Raw genomic sequence first — 21309 nt, 5'->3', positions numbered from 1 at the left:
TGATTTCTACTAAAAATGTAAATCTTTAAAAACAGTTTTGAAAAGGCTCAGTAATTTCAGAAAAAAAGCTGGACACCAGGTTTGTTACTCAAACAGGAATAAATGCATTTGTTGGGGACTATATTCAGAGGCGGATTAATCCATATTTGTTGCTCTAGTGAGTATATGTGGCAGGATGTTGTATGTGGGACTGACTCAAAATAAACTCCAGCATGTTCATGGTCATGAAGGAACATGTCACCCAGTGCAACAGTGTGCCAGTGGCTTTTTAATAGTTTTTGAACAATAATGGAGCTCTATTTCAGAGAGGAATACGGTATATTAGGCTTTGGATACACACACAATACTCGTAAGTAGGAGTAATTCAAAGTTGTTTTTGGTCTTTTCATGAGATTTGTTGACAATAAGAAAAATACAAAGTATCACTAGACTTATTCTTTATTTGCCAAGATGGGAGCATCGCTAAAGAGAAACCAGTGGGGTCAGAAACACAAGCAGTCAGATCATACCAGTTTTAAACAAACACCAAACTGTCCATCCCAGTTCACCAGTTTCCTGGTTTTACTCTGAACCTTTCATACTTACTGTAGTTTTACTGCAAAGTGGGATTATTACTGACATTTTAAGCATTCAGTTTTAAATTCTAATATTTAGATAATCTGTATAAACCGTTGACTTGTTTATACCTCCAGTTTTTTTGTTTTAGATTTCCCTGTCATTGTGTTCCCAGATCAAAATGTGTTATCATGACCGATACAAATGAAGCCAAAGCTGTGAAAATCTGACCCAACTTGTAATAAACTGGAATTACCCTTTAAATACAGTAATCTCATGATCCAAACCTCCCTATAGAAGCAGCTGGGATACATAAGGCATGTCAAAATCTGGCAAAAAATTTGAATATTCCGTTAATTCTTACAGATATATTCATGATCAGGATGTTGTGATGGAATGCTTATCCCCAAGTTCGACAAAAGGAGCAACGATGTGAGCTGGTTGGTGAAATGTGCATTGTGAGGACAATCTGTTCCTCCTGCTCCAGCCAAGAGCGGCGAGTTTTCATCTTACTCTCCAAGAAATTTATGCAAATTAAGTTGTGCCGCAAACAAATCCCTGATAAGAGCTCCGCACACTACACAGACAAATAGCCTCTTCATCTCCGATTGCAGGCACAAAGTGCTTCAGCTTTAACGCTGCTCCACGGAGCCTGCCACGCTCCGCGCCCCAAAGCCCCTAAATAATTGAAGAACTCTCAAGATATATTTATTGGTATTTTAATTCAAATTGCCAGAACTAAAAACTGTGCAATATAATAAAATAAACAAATAAAGAAAGGAAATAAGTAAGACTGTGAAAAAAGGGAGAAAAAAAAGAGATTAAGTAAAAGACCAAGTCACATTTCTTCAATCTGATACTTCTGGATAGAAAGCTTCTCATTTCCTGAGTAAACTCTCTGGTGTCAAGAAATCTTCTGAAAGGCCAAAAATGTGTATGCTGTCTTTCAAAATATCTCACACGCTCTGCAATAATTTGGGGGAGTTGGTTTCCATGTATTGGGGAATTGGGCACAATCTCTATTTGCATTGCTGCTCTGTCAATTAGTTTGTGGACACAATAACGGCATTTATATCAATTAAATATCCATGACCGTGACAGACTCAAACTGGCCTTATTCTTCCCCCCCCCCATAGCTAATAGGCTCCCCACTGTGTGCACAATTAGAGACAAGCATGCTACTCTGGTTTAGTCAATTTAGTGGTAAAAGTGTTTTTTTTCCCCTACAGAGACCTTGAATATATATGTAGGGGCATTTTGGGGAAGGATATGACACGTGTAAGTGAAGGGATACATCCCGTCCCACTTTCTTATGTTTCTACTTAAAGGCACTTGTTAAAGTTTAGAGAATGAGAGATAGTTACACCAGAGCTGTTGCAATGGGTAGCTTTGTCAATATATACTTTTAGAGATACCTTTAACCTGTCGATAGAGTATTTTAATATTAATATTTTAAGAGCCATCAGACTAACAGTTGTGGTCACATTTAGATACAGAGTACAGATAGAGCGATTGTATTGCATAACTCTGCAAAGCCTGGCTGGGAGCACAGCTAAAATGTGAGCATTTCCATAGACAAATTAGTTATTTAAACCAGTTCATTTATCCAATAAAGTGAGTTCAATTGCAGATGTGTAACAATATATACTGAGATGGCCACTACAGAGACTTTTGGTGATTAGACAGTAAGATGTAGCATCTTCTTTGAAGGTGCTCAATACGGAACGCAGAGCATTTCTATCGCCTCCGCACGGCTCTCGACATGGTGAAGGCTGAGCCGGCGGCTAGCAGCCAACAGTGATTACAGCGCTAACAGTGCAAACAACGGCAACAGTGCTGACAGAGCCAGCAATAGTGTTAACCTGGGATGGGTAAACCGGTGTTTGTGTGTATTTGTAGAACTTGTAAACTCTTCCTGAGGCCATTTTAACACATTCCCCCAAACAATACAGAGCACATGACCTCAGTATTCTATGGCCCTGACTGACCAGACTAGCCACATCAACCTGTAACTCCAGTTCCTACTGCTACAATAACCTCCAGCACCTCTATAAATCTAATCTAAGGGAATTATTTGAGAAGTAGGCATTAATAATTCAAGGCCACATTTATTTGAGGGAGTAAAATTCAGGGTAGGAATTATCAATTTGTGCATTTATCTATACCATTTTACAGCACCTATAGGTTGTAAGCACCTCAGTTATCATGACACACGGGGCAGCTCCAGTGGGACTCAAACACTCTGCTCCTCTTATTTGGATCTCTGCCCTGGTTGAAGCTTTAGCAAAGAGTTCTTAGAGAATATATTCATATTCACAGCTATCAGTGAAATGAATGAGAACATTCAAGGTCAGCCAGGAGAATAAGATCTTCCTCACAGCAAGGTTTTCACCACATGCACTACACACACACACTCCTCCCCCACCTCAGAGCTCATATGTCCTCCTGTGGCCCTGGTGGGGGCTGCTTGTTAAACCAGAAGGAAAGTGGAGGTCAGCGACCCCACATGGGGATGGTAGTCCGTCAACTCCTTGTCACCTGGGAACCTTCTGGTTTTCATTCATATCCAGCAACAAAAAGCCGAGACTGAGTCTTGCAAATTTTACAGATTCACCGATACAACATATTGGACACTTTGTTGGTCTCCAGTGGTTTGTCATGCTCTATTAACATTTGGGCAGTTAGTTAATGTTCTGGCGTCTGACTTTGAATGAATTGAAATATAACATTCAATCAGTGGAAGATCAAAATAAACACTTCCCTATACGACCCGTTCTCACTCCCAACTCGTCAAATACCCCAGCTATCGCCGTCTGATACCGATAAGCTTTTTTTTTGGATGTGCGCTTTCTATGGTTGTCCCCATCTTATATTTCTTCTGGCAACTGGATGAAAATCCCTTTGCAGAAAGTAAATTTGAAGTTGAAGATGTTTTTTATGTTGAACAACTGTCCTCTGGATCTATTTAATGTCAAACTGTTTGCTACTCCACTTCTGTGGACGGGTAAAGAAAAAAGCTAATTCATCCTTTTTACATCAACAAAGTATCAGGAAAATAATATCTATTGGTTGAATTGTGGATTTAAATCTGTCTGTAGCATTTGGGGTTCATTCTCCCGTGCGCTGAGGCCCGGATAGCTTTTCCAAACCCTGTGTACACAGAGAGTGATGAAGAGGTCTGTAGGTTTGAGGGGGCTGGGGCTGGGGCTCTGGCCAGACTATGAGTTTGGTGCCTGATGGATGGGCATTCCTCAGCCTTCCTCCCCCTCTGAACCCCCACTCATCCTCCCTTTCCCCAACTCTCTCCTCCCCTAGGTGATGAACAAGCTCATTACTATGGCGCACTGATAAAAGGAGGCCATTATCTTTTCACAGCGCACTTTGAACTCTGACAAAGGAATCTAGCCCTCCCTGTCTCCGGCTCATGGTTACGTAATGCAGTCATGGCACGGTAAAATAGGTGGCTCACAGCCAATGTTTTAGTGCAGCCCACGCTGGAATCTACTCCAAGATACTGCCATGGCCACATACGCCGAATTCTAGCTCTTCAGTGAACCAAGTCTATCTCTATTTCTATCCAGCCATGATGCCTCTGTCAACAGAGGGGAAATCTGTCATCTTCACCGGCATTAAGAAAGACCAGTAGCAAGGGGGGAGCAACTGGGGGATTTGCCGTCTAGGCAACATGGATATTCAACACACTGTCACTCCCAACTCACTCCTAACTTGTCAAATACCAACGCTCAGTCAGTGGCCCTACGCTTCAAACTATGACACTCTAGGTACCCCTCTAGCGTCAGTTTTAGACTCAGGGACGACATCAGGTCTGAGATGTGAAGCCAATGCTGAAGTGCCTTAAACTTGCATTCTTTCTAATGGTTAGCCGAGGGCGACTCCTCTGGTTGCTAAAAGAAGTCTGATTGTATAGAAGTCTATGAGAAAATGAGCCTACTTCTCACTTGATTTATTACATCAGTAAACATTGCAAAAATGAGTTTATGGTCTCAATCTCTAGTTTCAAGTCTTCTTCAATACAGCATGATGTTCATTTGGTAAATTATGGTCCCATTTAGAGTCAGATAGACCATAAAGCAGGGGATGCTTTAGGGCGGGGCTACCTTGTGATTGACAGGTCGCCACCACGGCATTGTCCGGTCTTGGAGTTGTCCGTGTTTTCGTCGTAGAACTTTAACTCTCTCACAGTGTTCATGGAAGTTAATTTTAACCTTTTTGATAGCCTGAAAATGTCTCATTCGGTGACGGTTGTATTTAGCTCCACCCTCTCGTGTCACTTCTGGTTGCAAAAAAACAAGATGGCGATGGCCAAAATGCCGAACTCTTCAAAGGATTCAAAACGGCAGTCCACAAACCAATGGGTGACATCACGATGACTACGTCCACTTTTTATATACAGTCTATGGTTTACATGCATACTGTCTTTTCAAAATAAACTTCCGTGATCACAGGAAACATACAGTTCCAACGTGGGTTTTCAGGTTTACTTACGCAACAAAACTGTTGGGTTAGGCGATAAACGTTGTCAAGTACATACAGTAAGTTACATAACTAAAGTACGGTCAAATAAGTCAACGTTGACTTGGTTTTACATGGGACACAAACAGCGGTCTCCTGGGTGAAAGTTATGTGTTGGTTTGATCCGTCCAGCCTCAACTCCCTCCTGCCCTACACAGACTTTCTCCTTCTTTATACATTTTTTTTTTTATCAGTTGCTCTGACTCAGATGGGTTTACATTGGAGTTAGGGCCACCGCCCAAGCATTGTTGTTTGACAAGTTGGCAGTGAGAACAGGTTGGGATACCTGTACCAAATTCCATGGGAATTCATACGACAGTTGTTGATATTTTAGTAAAAGCCAAAAGTGTCAACCTACAGCGACGCTAAAGGAAAAGCGAGGTATAACCTAGGGCAATGACGAGTGCATAGCAACAATTGAAGTCAACACAGAGGAGTGTATCTGGATTTTCCTCAACTCAGAGCTGAGCGAGTCACTCAAACTGAGTTTTTGACAGAAGGGGGACATGTACACCCCATCCCCAGTTGAAATGACGCCCTTGGGACTACGTCCTCCACTTTCAGCCCACGTACAATTCACTGTGCGTTTGAATGTAGAAAAATAGAAAACACAGCACCCAGTGAGTCTTCATCAAGGTCACAGCAACTTTTCTCTCCTCTTTCACAAAAAAAATCCATAAACACACCCCAAACCACCGCCACCGCCCTACACATACACACGCACATAAAGGGGAAAACTCGCTCGCACACACTCGCACCTCTTTCCCTGAAGGTTTGCGAAGCCCTGTTTGAATTCACCTATCACCATGACAACTACTCTCTCTTTACCGGCTGTGCCTGTGGGAGGTTTTCGCCCAGCCTTTTCTAATTTCACACTGTGTGGATATCTCCATTCAGTAATTACAATCCCATCCATTCTCATTTTCCCTGTCCAGACAATGTGCCCTGGATATACACAAAAAAAATAAAAATCTCTTTACACACATATACACATACTAACCTCGCACGAACACACTCCAGGATAGACCCCCTGCATTCACGAACACAGAGAGAGTGTGTGTTTGTGAGTGTGTGAGAAAGAGATAGAGGAAGAGAGACAGATGTGAACTGTCACGACTCCAAATTCACCAACGCACACAATCACATACAAGCACATCGCTCTCAAAATCCAATTACAAGCCAACCTCCAGCCTGTAAAGTTGGGCTCATTGTTAAAAAGTTAATAATGGCAAAATAATAGGAACTCAAATCAATATGAGTTATCTTTCAAATAGGCAACAAGGGCTAACCAGTAAGAGTAGATACAGTATAGAATAGTTAGATTACAGTAACTACAGTCAAAAAGAAAAGAACAAAATTGTCAAAGGGCCACAACCGTAAGTAATAACGCTGACAATAATGCTTAGTTACCATTGTACTTAAGTGGTGCAAATTTCTAATGAATTAAAGTTACTATGAGGAACTTTTAACTGGTTATGAAACAGTCTCATTTAATACTGATACCTCTATAATGACCATAATATATACATAATTAAACGAGACCATAAGAGAGAAGATTGAATAATAAAAAAAAATCATGCAGGTTCACCAGAAACTCCTTCAGGTCAGAGCTCCATGCCCGGGAGCAGCGGCTCCTCCTCCGGTCAGGAGCAGAGCTTCACCTCGCTGCTCCACCGGTCCCCGCTGGGAGCACAACACCGACACCACGCTGCTGGAGGCCCAAGCTGTATTACTGGGCCTGCTGGAGGGAAGGGAGGGAAGGGAGGCACGGGAGAACCAGATTTTCAAAAGGGAATCTGGTTCTCAGAAACACTATTACTATTACTACTACTACTACTACTACACTTTTGTCCACAGGGGCTGCTAAAATCAACACAAAAATAAAGTTCCTCATAGTAGCTATAAATAACCAAAAGCCGAGAGATACACCTGGGTTACATCTGGGCAGTTGCCCATTTTACCTGGCTGATAATCAAGCCTGACTGACAACCAATTAGAAACATGCGTTTTTGTTTTTTTTATCCCAAATTCATTTCCTGAAGGGCAACACACACCAGTAGCATATGATGCATGTCTACAATTCTACAATTTCATTTAGCAGACGCTTTTGCAACGTACATCTGAGAGTTTGTACAACAAAAGCAAGGATCTAGAGCATCAAATCTAAATGTATCTGTTCAATTTTACTCCTGTAAGCTGATCTGTATTTCTATCCTTTTTTGTTGTTGTTGTTGTTTTTTCTGTTTTATCAAGTCATGTCTCAAATGTGTCTTCTTGTTAATAATTGTCTTGCACTATTAATAAATGTAAAAAAACAACAACAACAACAAAAGAAACGCTGACACTTCCAGAGTTATCAGCATGTTACATAAGAAGAAGGGTGGCGGCAGGTTAGTCCAGAAAGTGATGGTTCAGTATGTCACCTCAGCTACACTGACACATATTTGCATAACCTGACTTGCATGTTATTTGTTGAGTGATCAAACTTGATCTCTTTCACAAACAACAAACAATAAAAGATAAAAAAAAGTCCCAAATAACAATAACCAAAACAGCTGTCATTTTTGTTTAAAGCCCTATGTTTAAAAACCATTATCAAACTCCATGTCATGTCAGAAATACATATGCTGTAATGCGTATTGATGTATCCAAAGCTATGCCTTTAAAGCCTCTAAAATACTGAACCAGTATTAAAACCTTCATTGTCCAACACCTGATAATATTCAACATGTCGATGGCAATTTTAAATGAGGACATTACGCCACTCATAAATGTGGCCAGCAAATGTTCTACATGAAAAGAAGATAATGAGAAAAGTTTCAAAAATCTAATTTAAAGTTCACGTTTGCATCATTTGCAAACATTGGAGCACATGGGACCTCTATTTGGAGTTACGATGGGATCAGAACATTGCAATGTCATTATTTTCCATCACTGGGTCAGTGATATTCCTTGACAATAGAATTGATATGTTTCTCTCGGTATATGCATGGCGGTGAGTATCTACAGTCTGCTCTTCATTCTACGTTTCTACATTATACTTACCCTCTTTTAGCTAAGATATTCACACAAAGGGCACATATTTGAATACTTATAAGACCTCATAACCTTCCTCATTCTGAATCACAGAAGGTGGACGGATGTGACCTCAGTTTATCAGATCCCAAGATCGCCTTGCTTCTTGTTTACAGCTCGGCTCGGCTGCTCTCAGGACTCCCAGGCGACTCGCGTTGCAACAACCCGCTGCACTGCATGTAAACAGTGACCCGGCTTAACTTGTGTTTACTCCACAACTCTTTTAGGTCATCACTGTGTCCCCCCACATCGGCCACGTAAGCAGATATCAACACTGATAGCACGGATGACGGCTGTACAACAGTGGCGGGGATGAAGGAGGGGGATTCAGTGGCATGAGGTCATTTTGGTGAACAAGTTGTTCATAAATCAAGCTGATGTGGAAAAGTGAAAAAAAAAGTTTGGCAATGTTTGGTATCTGTTGTCACAGCCCAGCTCAAAGGAAGGACAAAGAGCAGAAGACAACGCATGACTTTGAACTAAAGATTTATTTAATAAAATACAAAATTAAACGATGACAATATAAAGTATGTAAATCAGTAACATCAGTACTGTTTTGTGTATTTGAATCCGTGTACAGTGAAGTGTAGTGACCAAAAGGAAACAAACACAAGGAGCAACTTAACCCAAACGACAAACCATATGCCCAGGAAGAGAAACTGACTGAACCCACCAGCTTATATAGCTGAGAAGCAGCAGGATCAGTCAATCTGGTATCTGAAAACATGGCCCATATTACACAGAAATAGATTCAGATCATAGACTATATATAAGAAGTGGACATAGTCACCATGATGACACCCACTGGTTTGTGAACTGCTGTTCTGAAGCCTCGAGTTCGCCATTTTGACCATCCCCATCTTGTTTTTTTTGCAACCAGAAGTGACACGAGATGGTGGAGCTAAATACAACCGAAGGCTGAATAAGACATTTTTAGGCGACCAAAATGTTACAATTAACTTTCATGAACTGAAAACACACTGTGAAAGGGTTAAAGTTGTAAGACAAAACACGGATAACACCCAGACCGCACGGCGCAGTAGCCATGCCCTAAAGCATCCCCTGCTTTATGGTCTAAGTGTTTACAATGTTTACTGAGGTAATATTCTCATAGACTTCTATACAATCAGACTTCTTTTAGCAACCAGAGGAGTCGCCCCCTGCTGGCTGTTAGAGAGAATGCAAGTTTAAGGCACTTCAGCATTGGATTAATTTTCAGAACTGGAGGTTGCCGCCTTAGTTAATACTGACACCTGTACTGTAGCTTTTTTATTAGTATGCTGTCTGTGAATTCATATTTATGTGTGAGATATGAATACTGTATCATCAACTCAGCTCAGGCCTTAGTTGCAGTGTTCCTTGAAATGTTGTGTTTTGCGAAATGTTGTGCTTTCTACCTGATAGCGTATTTTCACTCCTCTTAAATCTAACATTAATCAATGAATGACAATCAAACAATGAATGACTTGGACTTTACAGCAGCCTGCCAGAGGAAATATGATGTGAAAACCTGATTTTGGCTAGTATGAAACAACCAATTTAACATTTTTAAGCATCTGCATATTATTGACAACTTAAAGTGGCAGTAGGCAGTATATTTTTGGTATCATTGGGCAAAAATTCCATAATAACCTTTCGGTATATTGTAATTCAAGTGTTCTGAGAGAAAACTAGACTTCTGCTCCTCCTCATGGCTCTGTTTTCAGGCTTTAAAAAGCGCTGCGTAGTTTGACCGTTTGGCCGGAGTTCATGAGTGATTGACAGCCGGCTCTCATAGATGGCAGATGGACAGCAGACCTCAGATCAGCTCTTACTGCTTGTTTTCCTCCGGTCTGTAAAATCTTGCAGATGCTGTTAGGAGCACCGGAGGACACAGAGGAACATGATTTTTTTTCAGGTTACCTGTTTCATGTACTACTGTCACGATATAGCGACCGTTTTATAAAAATAACTTTTTTAAATCATATTTGCTCCAATCTCACCTACTTCAGCTTTAATAATATGCTGCTGCAATTTCGTTAAATTGTTTGTTGAGAGTCTAAATGATTTTGCTGAGTCGCCTTTATGAGCATACAGGAGCCAAACAATGTGTCTTCCCTTTGTTTGTTTCCGAACATAATTCCATCATTTCACACTATTTTCTACCTTTTTTAAGAAAAAAAGTATATAATACAGTTACAACTGTCTTTCTCTTTGGAGCCAGGCTTGTGATTTTTCCGGGGTCAAAGGCTGTGACACAATTGTTTTTCCCCAGCAAATTATTAACACTCACTTGCTCTGAACATAACATGTATGCTTGACTGACAAACGTATATATATGGAGGGAAAAATGAATTGTTCGTGAAACCTTGCCACATTTTGACATGTTTCCCACCCCCGACACTCCAAATATTTGGCCACCCACCAAAACGCCGTACCAAAGCAGTGTAAACAACATGTCATTTTCATGTCTTTTGATCACTGAGCTATTCTCAGTGAACCTCCTGAGGTTTTGCGACTGGGGGTACGAGGTGCAGAGGCGATGCTCTGGTGTAATGATAAGCTGAGTTTTTTTTTTCCCCTCCTCCTTTCTCTCTTTCACTTTTTGTGATTGAGGTTTTGAAAAAGAATAATAAAACAACTGTCAGCTAATTGGCAATAGGAGTGCACTATGGAGGAATAAAAAAAAAAACTACAAAGTGACTCCACGGGGGAAATGTAGAAAGCTACACTGTAAGCACATACTCACGCACATGCATATACGGTCGGGTTTTAAGGGCATTCTCCTGTTGCAGAACAATCCCTCGTCGACTACTTTTATGCTTCCATTGTTCAATTTTTCATTCTTCTTTTCTTGCACAACACACAGAGATACTTAATCCTACAGTAAGTTTCCGTCTGAAGAAGTTTACTTGGAGCGACGGCGGTCCATAGCTGGCAGCTTCCACCCAAAACTGACTCCAATAGCAGCTACAAATAATCTTTATAGTTCTTTGTTTAAAACAAATGCAGAAAGATATGAGAGGTGAGGTTTTGTTGCAACATGCAGGATGCACCAACACAGTCTCACGGCAGTTTGCAAAATAGTCACGAAATTTTATCAATTTGATTCGTGCACATAGACACAAATTTCCCGTTTTCGCTTTCATCAATGTATTTGTCGTGCGTTTTCCTACAACTGTCCAGCCACACGCGTGACACACGTGTCAATTTCCATCCCAGTATTTTCAAAATAAAACTACTTAGGCTTAGGCAACAAAACTACTCAGTTAGGTTTAGGAAAAGATTGCGGTTTGGGTTAAAATAACACCGGAAGTAGTGTAGTATACGGAAGAACAGAAGTTACATGACAAATTAAATCAACTTTGGTTTCACACGGGACACAAATAGTGGTCTCCTGGTGAAAGTCTGGTATTTTCTTACCCAACCATCCACCCCGACCACCTCCCAATACGGTGTTCGCCGCTCTTTATACTTCCCGGTTAACAGTTACGTGGATTACATACTAATTGATTTCGTGCTGACCATCATGAAAAAAATTCTAAATTTGTGTCTATGTACACAAACCTATACATTCAATTTCATGACTATTTCACGAATTGCTGTGCGATTGGGCTGGATGCTCAGACACACTCGGGTAAGATCACTCAGAAATATTAAGTAATGCCGAGGACGGCAGTTTTACAACATACAATATGTTTATTAATGAGGGTGAAGTTGCAGTCGGTCCGTGTCTATTTTAAATGTTTAAACAAATTTGGTTGATGAAACCCGCAGTGGGCTGTTTTGGTCCATTGGCACTGGAAGCTGCTAACCAACATAATGCAAAATGTAATCTTTATTTCTCAGAGTCAAATCACGAGACATGCAAGTTTTCAATTAAAACTAATATGTAGGTCTGTTCCGCGGTGATATCAGCAGTCAGCTTTTCACACATTGGAGTGGTTGCATCATATTTTCTGTGTTTATTACAGTTTTTGTGCCAATGTAACCAACTCTGAAATCTGAGTTCAACCCTGTTAAGCAGTTCAGGGGGATCAGACATTTGACTGACTGATGCACTGCAAAGCATCCAGGGCATTAACCTCTCTGGAGGACTCAAAAACCTGGCTGCAATTTAATGGACAAATTGAAGAACTATGGATGAGATTTTGGCTATGAACTATACTGTATATTCGATTATCAGTGATTACCATTTTGTAGCAGAATTGCTGCTTTTCTGTGCATGTGGGGAAACCCAGCATCTGGGATGTCAAAGCATGGCTTGGCATTCATGTAATGTTTTGCAAGAAAATCAAGCCAAGACAACAATAAGCAGGCAGGCTGCAGCTTTGCCAATCTGACAGTTGTTCAATGTCATTGGAGGCTGGCACTCTATGAGTATGTTTTAAATGTTTCAGTACAATTGAACATTTTGCAGACTTCTTTTGAGTGTAGTAAAACAGAAAACCGAGACTGCTGACAAGCCTTGATTTGATGTTGAAAGATGCTTGAAACAATAAGTTGAATACCTAAAGATCGGATAAATCATGTCACCCCTAACATATCTTTATTTATACCTTATTTTATAAATTCTGATAGACAATATATAAAAGATATTGAGTTTGTTTGTTTTTTTATGTAATTTCCTGCAGCATAAAAGAAATATCAGTTTCTGTCTAATTCTGGTTATTACACCTGCAGGCACACACATAGAAAACCTTGACACACACACACACACACACACACACAAACACAGGCCTCCTCATTCATGCACAAATTGTACAATCACACAAATCACTCACACATCAACGGCGCATGAAAAAAAGCTTTTCAACATTGTTCCTTTCTTGGATGAAATGACACAAGCCATCACATGGTGGAGGACACATTTGGTCTCTTCCGCCGTGCTAATAATATGCTATCATCGGGCCGAACCACAAATGCACCGCTCATGGCCATAATCTTGTTGTCAGCTGTCTCGCACTGTGGATGACGTGCAGACACTCAAAGCCATTTGGCATGTAGGGCTGAGATCCCACAGCCCCAGCTTAATTGGATTTTGAAATGTGGTGTGTGTGTGTGTGTGTGTATGTGTGTGTGTGTGTGTGTTCATCTGTGGGTGTATGCACACATGCATTGGTAGTTGAGCACATCTGAGTGTTTCATATGTGTGCTGCATGCGCATGTGCTCTCACATCACATGAAACTTATCGCTGTCAGGTGAAAACCTCATAAATTACATCTTTTCAGGAGCGGAGAAAAACAGCCTTGATCTTAAACAGCTTGTGTTTGAGTTGATCTAATTGGTTTCGAAAGGGTTTCATCAGCTCAGGCCTTGTGCAATTTTTTCTTCCTAGACTGGTGGAAGAAGCACTAAATACTCTACTTGAGTAAAAGCAATAACGGAAATCCCTACTTGCAAAATTTAACTTTAATAATTGGGGTTTATTATCTCCAACAGGTGTAAGCCTGGGAGGAGATTATGTGTCCGGTTATGCGTGTGTCTGTCTGTCCACGGCAAATCTCGCATAATACTGGACCCATCAGCCTAATATTTTTTGTGCTCATTTATGACTCTATGCTCAAGGACCTCTTGTGGTTGCAGTGATTCACAATTTTTGAAAAACAAATTTTTTGGGCTGCTAGTAACTGTTTCAGTTTGGACTCTTGTTTCCCCTCTTGTTTCCAAATTAAAGTTAATTGTAACATCTTGGTCGCCTAAAAATGTCATACTCAGTGTTCAGTTGTACTTAGCTCTATCGTCTCCTGCCATTTCTGACCAAGATGGTGACGGCCAAAAACCAGGTTGTTTCTAGAAGGTAGGCCGCAAATTGCGAAACCTAGCCTGAGATCTGCAAAAACTTGCAAAGCCAGCACACTCGCGAGACCTGTGGCATGCCGACCCATACTAATCTTAATTATTCAAGATCAATGCCGAACCCTAACTATTCAAGGTCAGTGCCTAAAGTTTCCCCAACTTGCGGTTTCCCTTCTAAACACCATCCAAAAACCAAAATGGTGATGGCCAAAATGCCGAACTCAAGGCTTCAAAACGGTAGTAAACAAATCAATGGGTGCATGACGTCACGGTGTCTACGTCCACTTCTTATATACAGTCTATGTATGAAACACAAGCAGACAATCAGAAAGGTTTTGAACAGACCTCCAGGTTATCCAAAATTATTTGGAGGACAAAACGAAAGCAAACTGGAAACTGATCACCCAAACTGTCTGTTAAACATCCAGTTAACCATGGCTGTATAATGAAAGCTGGTTTCCAGACTGCACTATGGCACCCATTGATTACAATTAAAAGACCTTACTCAATTCTCTTAATACATCCATTAAGTTTACAGACCAAATTGCTGTAGCTGAGCACATGCACAGTTTCCCCATGCAGTAAGGGAATATTACCAACTTTCAGGTGCACCCTGTAAGTTTTATATCTAAATTGTCATGGTCTCTGCCTCTCCTCTTGTGTTTTCGGTGTGTTCCCTGCCCTCTTGTCTCCTGTGTGTCTGACTTTGTGTGTGTGTGTGTGTGTGTGTGTGTGTGTGTGTGTGTGTGGGCGTGGCTACTGCTGCTCCTGAGCTCTAGCTGGCACACCTGAGTCTCATCATCTAATCAACTGCTGCAGTATCCTGGCTTTCCTCCCAGTCTTTGCCAGATTGCTCCATCTACTATATAGTGGCAGCTACGTTCTCAGGCCTCAGGAGTGGGTTTTTGGAATTCCTGTATGTTTGAGTTTAAACTCGGTTTAGGCATTACAGTAACAGAATATTGATTCATATTTGATCAGCGCTGCCTAGTTTGACCGTTTGGTTGGACTTCGTGAGTGATTGACTCATGGTTCTCATAGACAGCAGCCGGACGGCAGACTCCAGCTCAGCTCTGACTGGTTGTTTTCTGTCTGTCTGTGAAATCTTGCAGATACCATTAGGAGCACCGGAGGACAGAGAGGCACATGATTTTTTTCAGATAATCGGTCTCATGCACTACTGTCAGGATATAGTGATCATTTTATAAAAATAACTTTTTCTAATCATATTTCTCCATTTCTACCCGCTGCAGCTTTAAAGAGGTAGCTGTGCGTTTTTAACTTTCCTGTTCTCCGCGTACATGTGTTCGCTCTTGCATGCATGCGAGTTCATAAACCCTAAAATGAAAGGTACGAGATAGCCGGGTGGAAGTTTGCCAGTGTGTGAGATAGAAGTGGACGCTCCACTGCCTCTCGGAGAGACAAGGGAACCGGCGTCTCTTCTGTATTCACCCAAACAGCGTTACCCGGCCTCTCCGGAATTCACCGTCCCCTGTTGACTCCAAACAGAAGAGTGTGTGAGTGCACCTACGGCAGGAGCTACGCCGGTGACAGCTTTTCACACTGTGATCATTCACAGTGTGGAGAAAGAGGCTGTTTCCCGATGCCATCGGATTGAAGATTGAATGGCTGGACAGGGGAAGTATACATTACATACATTTTTGACTGAGGTAATAGACTCATATATGCAGACTTTCACTGTGAGAAAGAGAAACAGATAACACCATAGACAGGTCTTCAATCTGCAAACCCTCATAAAAGCAGAGAAGTGTCTGTTTCAATAGAATATTCAACAGGTTGTGAAAATTAATTCACCACACAGTTTTTCTCTAATCTAAAGAACAAACAGAGATGCACAAAACCTCACATTCCCACATACCCTATAAAATGTCCTAGAAAGAATTGTTTCACAGCAGCAGAGAGACAGTTGAAAACTTTTCATTCTGTGATGGTTCAAAGTGAACAGAAAGAGGCCATGCTGGTGAATAGAATATTTAATAACATCTGTAAAACTAGGCATGACTCATAAAAAATAAGCCAGTGCAAACTCAGGTTGTTACTCGACAACGAGTAGTAGAACTGAAGGCAGTTGTGGGTATAGACAGGTTTCTTGTAACATTACTGCGTGCGTCAACATTCAGGGGGCAAAACCGCTTTGGCAGCCGGTCACGGCCGGTTGTAATCAACGTTTCGCATTGTTTGTAGATTCTTGTTGACTGCACTAGAAGCCTTTCAGAGTCCATTATCATATGACATATTAGTATGAGATTTGATTATTATTATCACCTGTTATAAAATGGGTAACGTGAGATCAGACATCAGTGTGATTTGACTTGGGTGGGAGATCAGGGTCTGTTTGGTTGACACTCCGGTCAGAGTTCAAGTTACGTGAGCCGCTCTTGATGGCCGCCACCAGACACTTTATAGACAGCGATTCCTCAACAGGTATAACGCTAATATAAAACTGGAGACTTGGATTTTGGTCTAGTTATTAGTACAACGAGTCACACAGCAGCTCTTTGTATGTCGGGCAGGTGGACATTAACATTAGACCCCTGACGGGGAATAGCGTGTTGCCTCAGCCCTCAGTCGGAAACGAAACATCAAAAGTCAATACAATATTGCAGATATGTCTGATTCAAATTTAAACTAACGTTAGGTAACATTAGCTTCTATGGCCACTTGTTGTTGTGACCGCGGGGGAGGAAGAGACTACTAGACGTCTTTCAAAATGTAACGTTACGGCATAGTGAGCTTTCCCTCGCCGTGACGTTACAGCAATTTAGAGCCGTAACAAAATATTACATCACTTTTAAGTTTTAAGGCATAGCCTAGTTGCTAAATATATATAAGTATTTCCTTAGAACATAATAGGTCGATCACACCAGTTCATTTTTATTGATCTGTGGAGCATGACAGCTCGCCATGATTACCCGCTGCTTTGCTAGCGCTGTGTGACTATAGAATGCTTTTACACATCGGGCCTGGATCCATAATCTCCTTCTGTTTTTAGCAAAGGTGTGATCCCCTCGGAATATTAAACATTTTACATCCATCTTTTCTGCTGTTGGTTCAGTTTACTGCTTTGAAACTTTTCTCTGCTAGACATGCCGTGCTTTCTGCCTCTTAGTTGCGCGCACATCTCTGTGATGACGTTGCACAGAAACCCGTCTATAGAGCGAGGCATAACCTTCCCGTGCAATCACCACCTCGTTTCTCGTAAGGAGATTGTCCTCACCGGAAAAAAACAAAGCTTAGGCTGTGTGTTCAAATTAAATTATGTTTATATTTTCCTGACAAGTGATTTAGAAAACATCCTCACCAACTTGAAGACACAAAAACATAAATTTGATGACATAAAACAAAAAGTATCTTGAAAAATAGCACCCTATTCCCATTTTGTGCTATAAAGCAATTCATCAAATTCCCTACCAAATAGCAGAGTATATTGAATAGAATAAAGTTAAGAAGCTTTTCTTCTCAAAATGATTTAATCTGCATTGAAATATAGGAAGTGGCAGAGATGGGGATATAGATAGATAGAGGGATACGGGAAAGGGAGAGAGCCAGACTTTTCTTGACTTTCCCAGAAGCCATCTGTCTTTGTTTGTAGTGTAGGACTGCTGTCAGGTTGCTATGATAGAGACGTAAACAAACAGGAGGATCACAACTCCTTATCTTTGCTCATTTCTCCTCCCTAACAAGACAAACACCAGCAATCCTGTCATGTTGACTGTGTGTGCATGTGCTGGGGCGGGGGCTCTCTGTGTGTGTTTTTGTCCCTGTTACTGTGTGTAGTTCAGTAATATTTGACCAGAAAGATGTGCATATTTTAAGAAGCATGATGCAAATCCAGAGAAATGCAGCTATGAGCCCAGCAGGTGCAAAAAGAATATGCGGCTTTTCTGTGAAGACCTCACAGTTAGATGGAATAGAGGTCGACCAAGCAGCATCTCTGCAGCCTGTCGTCAAACTATTACAAATTGATCTTACTAGATTGAAAAAAGAGACTATATCATGGGTAGGATGTGACACAAAATCCAATTCTAAAAAATATTTAATACATTCGTCATTGTCCTCTCGACACTTTTTTTTTTATCGGCTACAGTTGTGATGCTAAATTGGATGTTATTTCAGCAATACTCTCCAGACTTGGCTGCTATCAGCTAGGGTGTAAATATCGCCTACCACTTTGCTACCTAACAGTCAAAATAAACAGTGAAAGCTGTCAGATCATGGTGCAGCTAATCTAAATGGGCCAACAAACACAAGGCTTTCATCTAGGAGACCGCTGTCTGTGTCCCGTGCGTTACGTTTCACTTTCACTTCACAATCAGCTGATCATTTGTGTCCCGTGTTCACAACATCGAGTCACATTTTCACTGAATGTAGTAGTTTTATGCTCAACCATATTGTTTTTTTCCTAAACCGAACTTTGTGGTTTTGTTGCCTGAACCTAAGCAAGTGTTTTTGTTTAATTCTCAACATTAAGCACGTGTTTACTGGGAGCGAAAAGTGACGCCGAGAGGTCTGACAAAGGGACGAGAACATGTTGGTGCACCATATTTTTCATGCAAGCCAATTAGAGACATATGGGTTAATACATTATATTCATACAGACAGTATGAGAAAAATAATGTGTTTTTCGGACATTGAAGCATGTAAACATGCTCTAGTAAAAACCCAGTATGAACCTGAAAATGAGTATGATAGGTCTCTTTTAATATTATATGTAACTATATAGGCTGGTCTCATAAACTGTTTGTACCTATACCTATGAAAAGTAATGCACTGTAAAAAGAAATACTGGACTTTCACTCTGGAAACCGGTGTTTGTGTCCCGTGTGAAACCAGAAATCAACGTTGATTTATTTGTCACATAAGTTACGCACTTAAGTTACGCCACTTCCGGAGTTATTTTAAGTCAAACCACAATCTTTTCCTAAACCTAACTAAGTAGTTTTGTTGCCTAAACCTAAGGAAGTTGTTGCCTGTGAAGACAGAAGTTTATTTTGAAAAGACTGTATGCATGTAACAAGCAGAAATTGACACATGTTGCTGAACATTTGTAGGAAAACGAACGTAAAAGGAGAAATAACTTTCTTCGTAAAATATCATACGAACCGTTGCATGAGAATATGTTGAACTACAAGATTCACCAACAATTTTGCTGAAGCAGCAAACTGCACAACAAGGTGCAATCAAGCATGACTTAGTGATGGAGTGGGTTACAGTAAATACAGTAATTGCTCATCTTGAGTCTGCGTTTAATTTATACTTGTGTGGCAAAGTGACAGCTGCAAGGCATTTTGGGTTCAGAATTCATTGTCGGTGCATGTTGTTGCCATAGCAACCACGAGCCCAGCTCAGGTTTGTTAACATTTCGCTCATGATGTAATGCTGGATATTTTGGAGGAGGAGGAGGAGGAGGAGAAGGAGGAGGTGATTGGAGATCCAATGCCTTTGTCCATAAAGTTTATCAATCTTCATGTTTCAGAGAGACATGTAAAGTGTTTACTTAGCAAATAATACTGCACCCAATCAACATATGTAGCGGCATCTGCAGCCCTGTAAGAGCAGGTGTACGGCAGCTGTTTTTGGATTGACGTCAAAACTGTCATCTGTGCATCGTCATGTCTTGTATCATTTCCACTACTAACTGTAAAAAGGGCTTAAATGAGGACAAGAGCTTGAATGAGGGACATCTTTCATGTCTGTTAAGGTAAATGTAAAGGAAGTGATGGCCTTGACATGGTGCACCAACAATACACTAACAGTGGTATTGTTACACCACATTAGGCTAATGGAAGACACTCTGCATATCAAGCTTTATTATGAGTGTATGTATGTATGCATGCATGCATGCACCTGGGTTTGTGCGTACGTCTCTGTATAAAGTCAAATATAATGAGACCTCACTCAGCCTCAGGTCTGCTCACTCACTGTAAAAGCACACAGAGAGACGCTGTCATCTGCAAGTCAAATGAGCAATTCACTGATTAGTTAACAGAGCAAAAAGGTCTCAATAAAGTCAAGTAATGACTGAAACGCAATTTCCATTCAATCAATGTTTTTATTTATAATGAGCGATACGGAACTCTTAGAGGACAGATGGAACTTTGTGCAAATACTCTCTTAAGCAAACACGCACATACAAATACACACACACACACACATTTTGCTCTGAATGTGAGATAATTGGCAAGATATGGGGGAGAAAATGTCTTTTGCTGCTGAGCCTAATTAGGGAGAGAACATTGTCATAGCTGCCAAACAACAGCAGACAAACCAAAGTTGCCCTATAAAGAATCTGTGGCTTCATTATAATGTGACAACGTGGAGTTCATCTGTTGCTGCGGAAGAAGAGCAACTGTGATATCCCAAACAGCCAAAGATCAGCAATGCTAATGTTAAAGTTATTTAACAGAAGAAAGCTCAGTAAGTGTGTAAAAACAATATGGCAGGAACAAAGACACCGAGCGAGCATAGTGAGAGATCAATACACTGATGTTCGCTTCGATCTGTGGAAGGTGGTTCGGACGAGTTTTGATGAAGCACCGGAGGTCAAAGGCCACAGTTGGCATCGATTACTAACAGCTGAGGGTCATCAGAGAGCCTGTCCTGCTAGATCAATGGCAAATACCCCCCCATAAAAATGCATGGGTGACATTTTTCACATAAGAGATACCGCCCCAAGAAGGCAGTCGGAACAGAAAAAGGCACTGAAGGTGTGTGTGAAGAATAAAATAGGTACACCTTCATCCATCTGTTTTTATGTGTATTTCCAATTTGCATATTAAAAAAAGAGCCAAAACATTACAAAAATGTTTTTTTTGTCCCATTTGGCTGAAGTGGAAAACTTGGCGTATTAAAAAAGAGAAGATGCTGCTGGATTTTTCAAATGTTCCTTGTAGGGCTGTCAAAGTTAATGTGATAAGAACACATTAGTGAAAATTTCTTTAAGGCATTAACACAACTTGCGATTTTTAGTAGGTTGTAGTGGGCTCAGTTTTAAAGCTAGAGTGAAACCCTAGATTGAAACTGATGAAACTAGAAAACATAAAGAATCCATTGGAACCAACCATGTCATACTAGCTTGTCAAGAAGGAGCCTAAATAACGCTCAAAACTTACATTACATTTTGGTGAGGAAAAACAGGCATGGCCATTTTCAAAGGGGTCCCTTGACCTCTGACCTCCAGATATGTGAATGAAAATGGGTTCTACCCACGAGTCTCCCCTTTACAGACATGCCCACTTTATGATAATCACATGCAGTTTGGGGCAAGTCATGGTCAAGTCAGCACACTGACACACTGACAGCTGTTGTTGCCTGTTGGGCTGCAGTTTGTCATGTTATGATTTGAG

At 40.9% G+C, this 21309-nt stretch overlaps 1 long non-coding RNA gene across 1 annotated transcript in view; it reads right to left on the bottom strand.

Moving 5' to 3' along the window:
- The window catches only part of LOC141777766 (uncharacterized), a 404619-nt gene that overhangs the window by 369858 nt on the left and 13452 nt on the right, over window positions 1-21309 (bottom strand). The window lies entirely within an intron of this gene.

Source organism: Sebastes fasciatus, chromosome 11 (genome assembly GCF_043250625.1).
Source record: "Sebastes fasciatus isolate fSebFas1 chromosome 11, fSebFas1.pri, whole genome shotgun sequence".
Taxonomy (NCBI): Eukaryota; Metazoa; Chordata; class Actinopteri; order Perciformes; family Sebastidae; genus Sebastes; species Sebastes fasciatus.
This window is presented reverse-complemented; position numbering and strand designations above follow the sequence as displayed.